At 40.7% G+C, this 16,385-nt stretch overlaps 1 non-coding gene across 1 annotated transcript; it reads right to left on the bottom strand.

The window, feature by feature from the left end:
* On the bottom strand, positions 12,606 to 12,678 carry TRNAE-CUC. Its single transcript has one exon. It is a non-coding gene; the product is annotated as a tRNA-Glu (tRNA).

Raw genomic sequence — 16,385 nt, forward strand, 5'->3', positions numbered from 1 at the left:
CTCTTGAATGAGGAAATCCTGGATCTTGTTTTCTCTGGCTGGCCTGGCTGAATTTCAGAGGAGATTGTGTATCACTGGGCAGAGGGAGCCCTCCTCTCGAGGAGCTGGCAAAGCTGGCAGGAAGCAAGAGAGAGACAAGCTCATGAAGGAAAAGACGGACCCATTTCTCAACCAAGACCCATGTCACTAAGAAGCAGCTGGTCCTCGGGCTTCTGGAAGGGGTGGTGGGTAGCATGCCCAAAGCTTTGACCCCTGCATAACATTCCAGATGAACTGACCCATTTGTAGATTGAGTGGTCAGGAAAGCTTAGCACGACCAAGGCCTGTTTTATTTATTTTTAAAAAATTTTTTGCAGTACAGTTAATTTACAAGTTAATTTCTGGCACATAGCAAAGTGACTAGTTATACACATATATATGCATTCTTTCTCATTATGGTTTATTACAGGATATTGAAGATAGTTCCCTGTGCTATACAGTAGGACCTTGTTGTTTATCCATTCTATTAATACATATATATTAGTTTACCTCTGTGACTCCTAAATTTTGACTCCATCCCTTCCCCCCAATCCCTTTTGGCAACCACCAATCTGTTCTCTGTGTCCATCGAGTCTGTTTTCAGATATGTTCACTTGTGTTTTATGTTAGATTCCTCATAGAAGCGATAGGAGATGGTCTCTTAAATGGTTAAGTCTCCAGGAGGCTGCCACACCATCTCTCAAACAGTTGCACAGCCTTCTTCCCTGGAGACTTTTTCTGACTTTCCAGTTCTGGTCTTAGACAGGAAACTGAAAACTGTGAAATTTATTCTTCTCGATCTGCCCCAAATGTTCCATTCTAACATTAGCTCACACGTAACGAGGGGAGTGCGGACATAGGGAAAGCATTAAGGGTACAAGGAACTGGGCTTCTCTTCCCGGGGTTAATGCTGACAGCTGGGGGGTGGTCTGGCCTGGAAGGACACACGTGTGTAAGTCATGCAGAAGACGAGCCCCCTTAGCTGAAGTTTTGTGGGTTGACTTGGGCTTCCTCATGTTTTTGCAAAGGACAAGAAGCCTGCTTTTTGCTCTGTATAGGCTCCTATATTTATTTATTAAAAAAAATTAAAACAATTTTTTTTGACCTTGTTGCATGGTATGTGGGATCTTAGTTCCCCAAACCAGGGATTGACCTGTGCCCTCCTACACTGGAAGCATGGAGTCGTTACCACTGGACCCCCAGGGAAGTTACAAGGTTCCTACATTTTTTGATGCTTGTCATTATTCTATGAGTTTATAGATTGACCATTTTGGAGCTTTTTGCACACCTGTGCACCAATCTGTGTAACAGGGCATTGATTAACCTCAGTGCTGCTAGAACATTTACCTTCTCATTCCTTTGCAAACAAGACCTATCACAAACCTGACTCAACACAGATCAAATTAGATGCTATGATATACTCATAATGGGGACCTATATTCTTGCCTGGAAAATCCCATGGACAGAGGAGCTTGGCAGGCTACAGTCCATGGGGTCACAAAGAGCTGGACATGACTTAGTGACTGAGTATGCACGTATAGCACAGGGGACCCTACTTAATACTATATAATGGCCTACATGGCAAAATAATCTAAAATAGAGTGAATATATGTGTAATTGTGATTCACTATGCTATACACCTGAAGCTAACACAACATTGTAAATCCACCATACTCAAATAAAGAAGAGATGTTTGCAACTCTGAAAAAATAAAAGTGAGCGAGAGCATATTCCACTTTTCAAATAACCTGTCCACATGGTCAGGGTCTTTTTCTCAAAGTGTGGATCATACTCATCTGTCATTCTCTAGGTAGAGAGGTCATAAGAAACTTCGGGGCTGTATTCACACTATCTTTGATGTCTGTGGCCCCTTCCTTCCCACAGGCACATGGGAAAGACTGAAGTCCATTTTTCTAGTTAATCAGGATAGGTATCCATCATTGTCAGCCATGATTTAATCTAATTTAAAGCCGTAGGCTCTTAGGCATTTAGTCCAACTTTTTCTTTTCTTTTCTTTTTTTTTTAAAACAAATGAACTGAGTGATTAATTAAACTGTCTTTATCCGGAAATCTGGATCAGCATGGCCTTTTATGCATTACCTTGCATATTCATCTTAGTTCATTTATTCAAAAATATTTTTGAGTGTTTATTCTTTACTGTGCATGTCCTAAAGTTGCCATACATTTGGGATTTCACACTCACATGGACCCAATAGTCTTAGAACCTCTACAGCTTGGAGTTATGAATTCTCCAGGAGCAGGCTTTTTGAATAAATGTGGTTTCCTCACTCAGTTGGGAATTTGCTAACATTTTCCTAGCTCAGTCTCAGGTGGTGCCAAGGGAGAAGCTGCCCACAGAATGTGTTTCTTCACTTTCTGGTTATATTTTTTCAGATTGCATCAGGACCAAAGACTTTTCTCCTATAACAGCCATTTGCTTTGCAATTCCCTATATATTCTTCTTAGTAAATAATCTCTGTGAGAATTGGAAGAGCAAAGTTTCTGAGTTGATCTAATTTTATTTTCTTATTTTTCTTATTTATTTTATTTATTTGACTGTACCGGGTCTTAGTTGCAGCATGTGGGATCTTGCACGTGGGATCTAGTTTCCCGACCAGGGATTGAACCAGGACGCCTGCATTGGGGTTGTGGAGTCTTAACCGTTGCACCCCCAGGGAAGTCCCTAACTGACTAATTTTATAGATGCGCTAACTGCTCCCAGAGAGATTAAGGAACCTGCCAATGGGTCACACAGTGGTGAGTGGAGACCCTGATCTCCCAGCTTTGGGTTTGAAGTGGCTTGTACTCTTCTTCCTCAGGACAAATTTTATAAAACTTTCTAGAAACAACTTATGAGGGTTTTTTTTTTAATTGTGTTAGTTACTCTTACTTTATCATTTCTCCCTCCTTTATAGCTTCTTGAATTTTTCTATCTTTAGTTGCACAGTCAGTTCAGTTCAGTTGCTCAGTCGTGTCTGACTCTTTGCCATCCCATGGACTGCAGCATGCCAGGCCTCCCTGTCCATCATCAATTCCTGGAGTTTACTCAAACTCATGTCCAATCATGTCGGAGATGCCATCCAACCATCTCATCCTCTGTTGTCCCCTTCTCCTCTTGCCTTCAATCTTTCTCGGCATCAGGGTCTTTTCCAATGAGTCAGTTCTTCACATCAGGTGGTCAAAGTATTGGAGTTTCAGCTTCAACATCAGTCCTTCCAATGAATATTCAGGACTGATTTCCTTTAGGATGGACTGGTTTGATCTCCTTGCATTCCAAGGGACTCTCAAGAGTCTTTTCCAACACCACAGTTCGAAAGCATCAATTCTTTGGCGCTCAGCTTTCCTTATAGTCCAACTCTCACATCTATACATGACTACTGGGAAAATCATATTTTTGACTAGACAAACATTACTTTGTTGGCAAAGTAATGCCTCTGCTTTTCAATATGCTGTCTAGGTTGGTCATAGCTTTTCTTACAAGGAGCAAACATCTTTTAATTTCATGGCTGCAGTCACCATCTGCAGTGATTTTGGAGCCCAAAAAATAAAGTCTCTCACTGTTACTATTGCTTCCCATCTATTTGCCATGAAGTGATAGGATCAGATGCCATGATCTTAGTTTTCTGAACGTTGAGGTTTAAGTCAACTTTTTCACTCTCCTCTTTCACTTTCATCAGGAGGCTCTTTAGTTCTTCTTCACTTTCTGCCATAAGGGTGGTGTCATCTGCATATCTGAGGTTATTGATATTTCTCCCGGCAATCTTGATTCCAGCTTGTGCTTCATCCAGTCCAGCATTTCTCATGATGTACTTTGCATAGACGTTAAATAAGCAGGGTGACAATATACAGCCTTGACATAATCCCTTCCCAATTTGGATCCAGTTGCACAATGAAGCTCATTAATTTCTAATCTTCCTTTATTTCTAATATAGACTTTTAAGACTATAGAATCACCATTTTCTTAGTACTTCTGTAACTTTGGATATGCAGTATTTTTGTCATCATTTTTTCTAAAGATTTTATTATGTACATTGCAATTTGTCCTTTGACCTTAATATAGTTTAAAGTATGTTTCAGAATTTCCAAATATATGGGTTATTTGGGGTTATCTTTTTGGTATTGATTTGTAGTTTAATTACACTGTAGTTAGAAATCATGGCCTCTGTGCTTTTCATTATCTGGGATTTATAGAGCGAATGGCTTTGCAACCTTTCATGTGATCTATTTTTATAAATGTTTCATGCTGCTTGAAAAGAATATGTATTCTCTAATTGTTGGGAATGATGCCTTATATATAGAGCCAGTAAGTCAAGTATTTTAATTGTGTTCTATATCTTCACTAATTTTTTATTAGCTTAATTAGATACTGAGGCATGCATATTAAATTTTCTATTATGATTGTGAATTTGCTAATTTTCTTTGCAGTTCTATAAATGGGTGCTTCATATATTTTGAAGTCATGCTGTTAGCAAAAAATGCAGAGTTTAGACCCTGGAGCCAGACTGGCTGGGTTTGAATGGTGACTATATTGTCGACGAGCTCTGGATCTTTCCTGTAATTCAGTATTCTCATCTGTATAATGAGCAGTGCTTTGGGGATCATTGTGAAGATTAAATAAATTAATACATATAAAAAGTACTTAAAGGGACTCTTCTCATCCAGTCACTACAACTCCACACTCTCGATACAGGGGCTTCAGCTTAAATCCCTGGTCTAGCCACTAGATCCCACATGCAGCAACTAAGGAGATCCCGAATGTCATAACAAAGATTGAAGATCCTAAGACCTGGCGCAGATAGATAAATAAACTAAAATGAAATTTTAAAACACTTAGAATAGTGTCTGGCACATTGTAAGTGCTCCATAAGTGTGAGTTATTATTCTTTCTTGTGAACTGCCCCTTTTATCCTTATGTAAATGATAACAACTGTGTCTAAATAAGTATATCTCTATATCTGTATTCTTTTGTTTGGTCTTCCTTTTATGATACTCATGTTGTTACACCAGCATTCTTTTAGTTGTTTATGCCTAGCATATCTTTCCCATTCATAGACTTCTAACATTTATATGTCATTATGTTTCAGATGAGTCTTTGGTAAATAGCATATGGCCAAATAGATAAGCATTCAATCAGCGGATTTCTGTTTAATACATTTAATCTGATTAATTTATAAGATTATGAATCTATTTGAAGTTATACCAACCATCTTATTTTCTGTTTTCTATTTACCATGCTTTTGCTCTGCTGTTTTTCTTCCCTGCTTTCTTTTAGGTTAATAAAATATTCTTTATTGCCCTTTTTAGCTTCAACTGTTTTTGAAATTTATTCATTCTATTTCTATTCTTTTATTGGTTACACTTTAATTTTTAACATGCATAGTTAATTAAAACAACAGCTACAACAACGACCTTATCCTGAATAATTCAAGGACTTTAGAACATTTTAATTCTGATCTTTCCTTTCCCCATGCCCATGTTTCTTTTTTATAGGATTTTAGTTCTATTTGTTTTCAGTCCTCCAAATAAGTCCTTACTATTGTTACTCCTTTTATTTTTTCATTCAATGCTTGCATAATTTTACTCATTTATTTACCCGTTTCCTTACTTCTCCTTGCTTCTTTCCTCCCACTGTTGTCTTAGGGCTCATTTCCCCTCTCCTGTGTTATTCCCTCTAATAGATATGGCTACCCACCCAAGTATTCTTGCCTGGAGAGTTCCATGGACAGAAGAGCCTGGAGGGTTATCGTCCATGGGGTCACAAAGAGTTGGGGACAACTGAGTGACTGTTTCAAGGACAACTCCAGAGATTCTGGAATGGGTCAGTGAAGGTGATGAGGACCCCTCCCTAAAAGATGGAACTGGATAGGACTAGATGGTGGGACCACAGCATAAACTCAGCCAACAGGAACTAAACCGTAGTGTCTGTGGAAGCAGGTATTGCGCCAGGATTCTTGCCTGGAGAATTCTGTGGACAGAAGAGCCTGGTGGTCTAGTCCATGGGGTCACAAAGAGTCAGACACAACTGAGCGACTAACACGTTCACTTTCTTTTTTTTTACTTTTCTGCTATGATATGTAAATCTCAGTCTTTATCTGAAAGTGACTGTTTCTCCCCCCTCCTTGAGGCATGTATAAGCTGCATATGGAGTTCTGGGGTGATATGTAATTTCACTTAGTCATTTAAAGGCTTTAGTTTATTGTGTTCTCGCGTCTGTTGTCACTGGTGCGAAGTCTGCTGTCGGTTTAATTATTGTTCTTTGTTCTTATAGATCATCTATTTTCCCCTCTAGTCTCTTTTATGACGTTTCATTTGGACTTTGATGTTCTAGTTTCATTATATGAAGCTATGGGTAGGGTTTAAAAATGTATCATTTTTAGAGCTCATTATACTTTAACTGAAGATTCATGTCTTTCATTAATTCTAGAAGAGTCTCATCTATTATCTCTTAAAATATTACTTTTTTTTTCCGTTTTTGGCTCTGCCACCTGGCATGTGGGACCTTAATTCTCCAACCAGGAATCAAACCCACAGGCCCTGCAGTGGAAGTTCAGTGTCTTAACCGCTGGACCGCCAGGGGGGTTCCCACTTTTATTTTCCACTCTCCTTTTTAAAAGCTCTATTAGACATTTCCTACCTCTTTGTCTCGTTAATTTCTCATCTCTCTCTTCTCCACTTAATTAACTTTTCAGTTATGTTTAATCTTACGTTGATATGTTGGTCTTGTACAGGAAAAGTTTAGTTTCTAAACGTTCATTTGCCAGTAAGTTTTTTCATATTTTTCTATTTTTGTAAATTTGTACTTCTTCTCTCTTTTTACTCATTTAAAAGGTAACCATCCAGGAGTCTTTTAAGACTGTTCTTTGTTTCTCTGTACACTGTAACCGTGAATAGTGAGCATGGCTTGTAATTTTGGATTGTGAACACGTTTCCAGCAAAACTTTTTCTTACTTTTTCTTTCTTTCCTCTTGTGGTAGTCTCATGGGTGATTGATTGTGAAAGAGTTGCTACAGAGAATTCATTTAAGAGCCAGTCTTCTCTTTCATGAAGTTAACAGTTTTTCCATGGTCTGGTGTGAGGGAATAATTTCTGCTTTTGCTCTCTGCTTTCTGTGGATTTAAAGCTTATCACCCATTCTTATGTAACTATTAAAACACAAGCCCCTTACGGCCTGTGTTGAGTTTGACATGCCTCTCAAGTGTTGTGACTCTGGCACATGGTTTTATCCTACTCCTGCGTTTTTGGCACCAAGGAATTTCTCTTGTCTTTTAACTTAAGCTGTATATTTAATTTTATTCTTTTGATCTATAATTTCTATGTGGGTTGTATTGAGTGGAGCTGGGAGAAAGCCTTAGTTTACCCAGCTTCCAGAACCCAAAGTCCTGAAATTTATTTTTTAATTACAGAAATACTAAAAAAAGAAGCCATAAAAATGTAACAGGAAAATGACAAAGGAGTATGATATGCAAGATAGAATGGTAACGTCTTTCAATGAAAAAGGGATCTATAATCTAACAAGAAGAAGATGGACAACCTAACAACAAATTGGATGATTTTAATAAGAAGAAAAGTTTGAAAAAACTCAATCTTCATGGCAGACACATGCACGTTCAAATAGTGAAAGACCTTATTTTGGCTATCAGATTGAAAAAAATTTTGAAGATAACGTTAAGAGTTGTTTAAGAGGTGAGAAGGTGAGCACTTGAGTACCGTTGATGGCAGATCTGAGAGTCATTTTTTGGAAGGACAGTTGGGCAATATGACCTAGAATACTTAACAAATGAAAAGTGTTCTTTGACACTATCATTTCTAGGATTTTTTATTAGTAAATGAATCAAGTATGCAGGTAAAGATTTATGTATAAAGATGGAGCATTGTTAATAGTGGCTATTAATTGAAGCCAGTTAAATATCTGAAAAAGGATAACATAGTCTGTCCATGCAATGAAATATGATAATTAACTGAAATAATAGCAAAGAAAAACAAGTATTAGAAACAAAAAACATTTAGTATACATTATTTAAAAATTTTTTACCTTTAAACTTTTTATTTTGTATTGGAGTATAGCTGATCAACAATGTTGTGGTTGTTAAGATGACAAAGTGAGAAATATAGTAGAATCCACATTTATCTTTATTTGTACTTTTGTGTTCTTAAAAAATTCTAGAGAGGCAATTACCAATATGCTAACTTGGTGTTGGCAGAATGCAGGATTCTTATTTCTTTTTTTCTGTTTTTAAATATGTACTTCAAATATTGCTTGTGTAATGAAATGAAGTTAATTGCTATAGGATGTCCATAGAATGAAATTTTTTGTGACTATTAAAATCTGTGATTCCCTGGTGGTCCTGTGGCTAAGACTCTTCACTCCCATTGCAGGAGTCCCTGGTTCAATCCGTGATTAACGAACTCGTGGCAGGAGTGTAGGAGGCCAGGGATGGGCCTCCTGCCTGGTTTGTCTCCCAGACATTCCTCTTCCTTCCTGGGAATCCTATAAACTTAAGCAGTTAAAGCTTCTTACAATTTCTATCTGCAAATGAATGCAATTTATTCTCAGAGACTATTGGAAATGAGAATTGTAAAGACATCTGAAAATTATTAAACATTTGCTTTTAAAAATGCCCATGTAAATTCACCCTACCACAAAGGTTTGTGGAGGAAAGGTAGAAACTTGGATGAAGTGAGCCAGGCGTCATTGCCCTGGGTTTGTTAAGATTTGCTTTAGTGGTTTCAGGGGAACCAGGAGGGCTTTGAGTGGAACATGGGGATTTCAGTAAAATATGGATCTAGGTTGCATTTTTAAGCTTTCTTCATTTGGAGAGGACTACTTGCCTGACAGCTCAAGAGAATTCCGAGAGCTTCCTATACTTCAGGGCTTCCCTGATAGCTCAGTTGGTAAAGAATCTGCCTGCAATGCAGGAGACCCCAGTTCTATTCAGGGGTTGAGAAGATCTGCTGAAGAAGGGATAGGCTACCCACTCCAGTATCCTTGGGCTTCCCTTGTGGCTCAGCTGGTAAAGAATCCGTCTGCAATGTGTGAGACCTGGGTTCGATCCCTGGGTTGGGAAGATCCCCTGGAGAAGGGAAAGGCCACCCACTCTAATATTATGGCCTGGAGAATTCCCTGGACTGTATGGTCCTTGGGGTTGAAAGGAGTAGGATATGACTGAGTGGCTTTCACTTTCACTCTTTACTTTCCTGGACTTGAGTGGCCCATGAGGCTGGCAAGCGGAAGACTGGGTAGCTCGTGTGTGGAGGGCTGGGGGAGGCTTTCACTCACCAGTGTAGTTATTTTATTAGCCCTAGTGGCTCTCTACCCAGAGGGGTGGTTATTTCACCAAATATTAGGGCCTGGGCAGAGGCACATAGCTGGTTCCTAGAGCTGTGGGTAGGGCCCACCTGGGTCAGCACTCCAAACCACGAGACATCTGTTAAAAAGTTGAGTTTTCCAACTTGCAGGTGTTCCTGATGGCTGATAGAGAGCTGCCAGACTTCCTTTAATGGTTCCATGGGTCTCATTTGACATGAGTACTTTGACTTTGGGAATTCAAAGGGATATTCTTGATCTGCTTGATTTGTAAATGAGTGTGTTCTTAACAATTTGCCTGGCAGTTTTGTGTTTTAGAACAGTCTTCATCAGTCATCATAAATCACAGAAGAGAAACTTTTTCTCTACTGTAGTTGAATTATCAGCAGTTGTAGGTGGATGCTACAACTGGTAGGCTTGGGAGGAAGTCAGCCTGGGGACCGGTGCACACGCCCAGGTCTCTGGCGGGAGTAGGGAGTCATTCTCTGCAGGAATGCTGTAGAAGGGGCAAGGTGGGGCCAGGTCCACAGGGCATCATCGGGGGCTGTTAGTAAAGAGAAACTGGCTGATGGTGCGAGGTGATACCTCATCAGAGTTTTGATATGCGTTTCTCTGATAATGAGAAATGCTGAGCATCTTTTCATGTGCTTATTGACTATCTGTATGTCTTCTTTGGAGAAATGTCTGCTTAGGTATTCTGCCCATTTTATTTAAAAATTGGGGTGCTTGTTTTTCTGATGTTGAGCTATATGAGCTGCTTATATTTATTGGATTATCCTCCAATAAAAAAAAATTGAGGGAAGCTGACTAGAGACTGGTCAGCACTGTGCCTCTTGGGGAGACTAACAGGATGGATAGGCCTGAGCTTTGCACTGGCTCTTGAAGCACTATCTGGATGCCCACTTCTGGTCTCAAAGCTTCTGTTGGATGTAATTAGAATATATTCTCTTCTTTGCCAACACACACTATAAAGAAAGTTGAAGTTTTCCTATTGAAGGCAACAGAAAGCATAAGAAATACTATTAGTCAACTGATGAAACTGCACTGAGTATCTTCGAAGTTATCATTGGTATTTTCCCCACACTGAAATTGTACCTTAGACAAAATCGTGTCGGTTATGACAAATTAAGAAGTGAATACACCCACATGTTTGGCACACATGAGGTTTTTATTTCACAATCTGTTTAATCTTCTTGTGTTTTCCAAGGGAGGCTCGTTGTAGGAGTGTGTATATATCTTTGACTTTCAGTCAGGTTATAAAAAAAATCTAGGTCTAGAGTTTGAAAGTACAGAAATAAAAATACTTGGAAAAAAAAAAACCAGGATAACAAACTCACAAGGAAAGAAAGTGTTGGTTTCAATTTTAATTTTAATTTAACCATTTTAATTTTCTTGCAGAGTTTTACAGAGTTCCAAATATCTAGCTCAAAGTATTCATCACATTATATATACGATTATAGGAATCCACACCATTCTATTTCACATAAAGCTGAAAATTAAATTTCAAGTAAAAGTTTATATTTTATTATTTGGTGACACCTCACTCACCATAGCACATAATCCATAATTTAATAAATTATAGTGAATTAATTATATAAATTAATAAAGATAAGTTATCTTTGTCTGCTTTTTCCCCTCAGGGTTTTTGTTTGTTTAGTAACTTTCTTATGAAGTCTATCTCATTTGTGGTATGTGGCTAAATTTTCTCACTTAAAAAAACATATATAACAGCAAATTAACATGTTACAATATTATTTCTAAGCTTGGTTTCCCAGGTCTTGTTTTTGTGTCTGCATGATTTAGTGGCCAGCAATTGATTCTTCAGAGACTGTGTTTACACACTTTTAGCCAGACAGGTTTCTACCTGATGCGGATAGATCTGTGTGCTATTTTAAGGATGCTCTGGCTTTTGTTCTTCATAAGCCTCCCGCTGGTCCCACCCCAACCCTGCCCACCACACATGTCACCAACTCCAGGTCAGCCAGATAGGTGGAATGGTTATAAGTACCTCCGTGAGTGATCACTTCTTGCATTTCCCTATTAAATTTCTGGCTAGTCCTCTAGGCTGATGTTTGCACCAGATAGAATCACCACCTCAAAGACTGTTGTAATGTCTGACCTTCCTTGTTTGGTCACCACTGAGATTGTTGCCTGTCATTCACTGAGCACCAGGTTTTCACCTTTAGCTCCAAACTAAACCATCCCCTTCTGGCAGTGAAGCTGCTGGTCATCCAGTCTGTTCCGCCTGTTAGAACTAACTATGCTAACTGATCTGAGAGGGTGACGGAGCTTGATGGGATCAGCCCTTGGAAAATACACGGTAGATTCCAACTGTTCTCCAAAAGCGCTGGTTTTTGACGCGTCATCAGTCGCTGTTGTTCGCTTTCAGTTGCTGTCCAGGGTCCTGAAATAGCTGTTACTAGCGTTCTGTATTTTAGTTGCTTTCAGAGAGAGGCTTTGGTGACCCCCTCTCATGCCAGAGGTCTACCTTACCTTAATTATTTTTGTATCCTGAGAAACTATTTTCTTATTTGTTGCACAAAGAGTTCTTGATGTATAATAATTGGCCTCTGATATTTAAAACGTGATTTTCCTTGAAGGTCAATTTCAGGCAAACTCTTTAGGAGGAGAATTTGCCTTCAGAGAAAAAAATAGCGGTGGGGCCTCTTTTAACAAACCTTGACTCAACCAATTCGCTACATCAATCCATAATTTAATTAAATATTATGTAAACCAATGAACATTGAATATGAAAAGAGAGCTATTTCTATGAAAACAAAATTGCATGCTTTGAAAAGACTCAATAAATGTGAGTTGATAAAAAATTGCTATTGAATTGGGTGTGGGTGAGACAACTATAAATGACTGCAGAAATACAAAACAATTTGGAAGGATTGTGTGTTCAGATTACCTCATAATTGTCCTTAAAATTTTGCTTTGCTTGAAAGTAATGGAAACTGGAAATTGAAGATGTGAATTGTGAATGTGGCTTTTGAAGAAATCGATGGAGAACTTTTATCAGTGTTCTAATATTCAAAGAAAGCATCTTGGCTCCACATTAAAAGTTAGCAGGAAAAAAGCATGTTTATGTTTTAAGTTACAATGACTATTTAGGGTGTTTTGTATCACTTCTTAAAAAGCAATTCCCTGCTTTAGCTAAGTCTTTAAAAAAATGTTCATTTATTTGGCTGTGCTGGGTCTTAGGTGCAGCATCAGGATATTTGATCTTTGTTGTGGCCTAAGGGATCTTTCACTGTGACTTGTGTTGTGGCGTGAGATCTAGTTCCCTGACCAGGGATCGAACCTGGGCCCCTCGCATTGAGAGTGTGGAGTCTTAACCACTGGACCATCAGGGAAGTCCCTAGCTCAGTTTTTGATTGACTGAATTATTACCAGTCCCAATCAGAAAGGTAATTTCTCTATGCTTCTATTGCTCAGTTAAGACCTTAACGGAGGGCTTAGTAAAGCTGGCTGCCAACTGCCTGCCTCAGATCCTCCCAAGATCCTGCTGTTGACCTTTTGAGTTAGATCAAGGCTCACCACTTCATCTCCCACTTCACAATGGAGGGAGATAAGTAGACTAGGGTGGGGATCCTGAGGAGTCTAGAGTCACTGTGTCAAGCCAGGAAAACCTTACAGAGAGGAGCAAAGAACTTCACGATCTTTCAGCTGTTTGGAAACTCTTGGTGCTTCCATGTTGACTGAAACTGCTCCTGGTCCCATCCTGGGAGGACCCGGGAGTGAGCAGCTTGATCCCTTAGGGACAAATATCATTCCCTTGACTCTCAAGGGGCAGATGTGAGCATTCTGATGAATAAATTCTGATGCATATAATGGGGGACAGAAACACTCCTATCTGTCCACTGTTGTACGCAGCAGAGTTTACGCATCCCATGTCTCATTTCCTTGTGCTAAATTGTTTCCATCACGTCTGACTCTTTGTGACCCTATGGACTGTAGCCTGCCTGGCTCCTCTGTCCATGGGACTCTCCAGGCAAGAATCCTGGGGTGGTTTGCAATGCCCTCCAGGGGATCTTCCTGACTGAGGGATTGAACCTGTGTCTCTTACAGTCCCCTGCATTGGCAGGCTGGTTCTTTACCGCTAGCACCATTCGGGAAGCTAATCTGAAAACATTCCCACTGAGAAGTTAGGGAAGATTGTCCTAACTTCTGACTTTTTGAATAGACCTTTTGAAGACAGAAAAGGATTACACAAATGCAGGGTTTTAGGCACTTGTATTTGTTGATAGGGGAGAACATTTTTGTTGGCAAGACTTTCACTGCTACTCAAACAATATTACAGAGGAGGTTGCTCAGTCTTTCTAAACTCCCGACTAAGGCAGAGCTAACTGTCCTGGCCACCACAAAAAGAATGAGGCTCAGAGAAAGTGTGTAAGATTGCAATACTTTTGAAAATCTGCTTATTTTGATTAAGGGATTGAGAGATCACAAGAAACTTTTTTATGTTTTGTCGAAAGCATTGTGCTTATTGAAATCTATATTTATATCCATTTTAAAAAAAAGAGTGGCAGAGGGAGAATTTGAAAGTTCCTTGCCTTATTGAAAGTCTTGTAGTTTAGCTGGAATAAGCTTGGTGCTTCTTATTAGCTCCTTGAGTCTGAATCTGGACCTTGATGCTCACACTTGCATCCACAGCAAGGAAACTGATGAAGACTCGAATGAACAAGTGACCTTGGGAGGACAATGGGATCCCCCTCTCTTCAGAGGCACTGGGCTCAGGACAAAAATCTTAATAAGAGTGCTGAGATCCTGAAGGGTGTATAGATAAGAGGGTCACAGACCAGGAGGCTTGAAGTTTTCTGTCGAGAATCAGAGCAGGGCCCTTCTGTTTCGTGGGGAGAGAGGAGAAGAGAAATAACTTGATTCACCTCCTGAGACCCCCTTTCACCTCCTGCCTCATTCTGTATGTCTCCCCCCAACCCTTCCTTTCTAGCTTTTTGCAACATTACCCAATGAAGAAAGAGGGAGAGAAAAAGCCAGTAGAAGAGACGGGGGGTGCCTGAGCTCCTCCCTCCTTCGTGACATGAGAGCCCTCCCTTAAAGGAGACAATGCCACCCCCTGTCCTGTCTGAAGGCTGCTTTTTCTCAAGCATCATCCTCTCGCTCCATCACTTTGTGTTTCCCTTATGGCTTGCTATTGATAGAAGGTATTCTTATTCTTTCTCCCTCTCCAGTTCCGTCTCCCTCTTCCTCTTTCTCTCTCTAGCTTCTAGCTTTCGTCTGGTCCTGCTGAGAGAACATAATACCGCCTTATTTGTGACTCTGCAGTCATTTCCATGGCAACCGATCCATGGCCCAGGTATGAGTCTGAGCCTTCGCAGTGGGATGGTGCAAGAGAAAGTCCTTTGTTAAAGCCGAGAGGCAGCAGGCTTCTTCCTACAGCCCCAGCCCAGGGAGGAACTTCTGCAGGAGTCAGAGGAGGGACGCAGCAATTCCAATCAGGGTTCCCAGCTTTATCACATTTCCCCCAGCATATGTGAAGTACCTGTAGACCAGTACACGTACAAGTGTGTGTGTACACACACACACACACACACACACACACACACACACCCCTTCTATTTCTGGACCTTCAGCCACACAGCATTTTTCTCTTTGAAGGGACTCAGCTTCTATACTGTGGCCAGGAACAAAAGCTTGTGTTTGAAGTGAGGGTTTCAGCCTCCTGTGTATAGAATGGGGCTGAGGGTGGGGGGTTGCCAGCAAGGACAAGGATGGATAAAAGGTCATGAGGGTGGTGATGTGGGAATGAGGAAGACATTTCAGAGCTCCTAATTCAGTGATGACTAAGAGAGAGAGGAGGGGAAAGAAGGTTTCAGCTGGGGAGTTCTTAACACAGATGCTCAGACAGTACTCATTACTGTGCAGTGGGATTTATACACAATAAAATGATATGAAATGGCAAGAGAGCCTCATTTGTCTCCTCACTCATCTCTCCTTTCTTTTTTCTATCCCTTTCCTGTGGATCTCTGCTTTTTGTTCTGTTCCATTTGAGTTTGGGTCAAGGAAATACCATTTTGTGGGTACCTAGTTGCTTAGTCATGTCTGACACTTTACAGCCCCATGGACTGTATAGCCTGCCAGGCTCCTCTGTCCATGGAATTTTCCAGGCAAGAATACTGGAGTGGGGGGCCGTCTCCTCCTCCAGGGGACCCTTGCAACCCAGGGGTTGAACCTGGGTCTCTTGTATCTCCTGCATTGGCAGGTGGTTCTTTTCCACCAGTGCCACCTGGGACGCCCTCACCACTTTGGGAAGATGCTAGAATAATCCTAGTCAAAGTCCTAAGGCCCCTCTTTGTGTTTCTGCCATGAAGAGAAGGCGAGGGAAGGGGTCTCTTGCCTGTTGCTCCTGAGAAACGTCTGCTCGTGGAAAATAAATGGAACATGCTGACGTCTGGAGCCAAGAGGGTAGCCCAGGTTTGCACCGCAACCTGGATGAGTTTATCTTTATTAAGCAGATATATAGAGGCCCGGCTCGTTCCCAAACATCTCCACGGTCATACGCTCCCCATTTCTTTTATTGATCTGCCTGTCTAAATGAGTACTTCTAAACTCGGTGGGAGTTTTCCAATTAGATAAAAGGCAATTCATGTCGCCTGCTGCCTCCATGCTGCACTAACAGCCCCAAACCAAGAGAGCATATTCAAGGCTTCTTGGCAGAACAACCTGCTTTAATCAAGGCGGCCCCCTCCTGAGCACCCTCGTCTGCAGGACATTTCTCTTCCCATGCAGAGGTTTTTCTTTATTGGAGGTGGAGGAAAATGGGCTCCTTCTCCGGGAGTAGGGTTTCCAGGTGAGCTGTGTAGTTACTGGAGAAGAGGCGGTGCTCGCTCCCTGGGCTGGTGCTGTTGAAAAGGCTGTCTGGCAGTTATTTTTAGGTCAAGCAGTGATTCAAGGGTTTAGTGATGTCTGAGACTCCTGCTGGGAGCTCTGGCCTTGGACCTGCCCAGCATCCTACCTGTCCCCAGATAGGTCTTGGGGAGCCCAGTGTTCTTTGGTCTTTTCCCCCTGACAGGAGGGTTGAAGAGAGGATGGGGGATGG

The sequence above is a fragment of the Capra hircus genome, chromosome 22, assembly GCF_001704415.2.
Source record: "Capra hircus breed San Clemente chromosome 22, ASM170441v1, whole genome shotgun sequence".
Taxonomy (NCBI): domain Eukaryota; kingdom Metazoa; phylum Chordata; class Mammalia; order Artiodactyla; family Bovidae; genus Capra; species Capra hircus.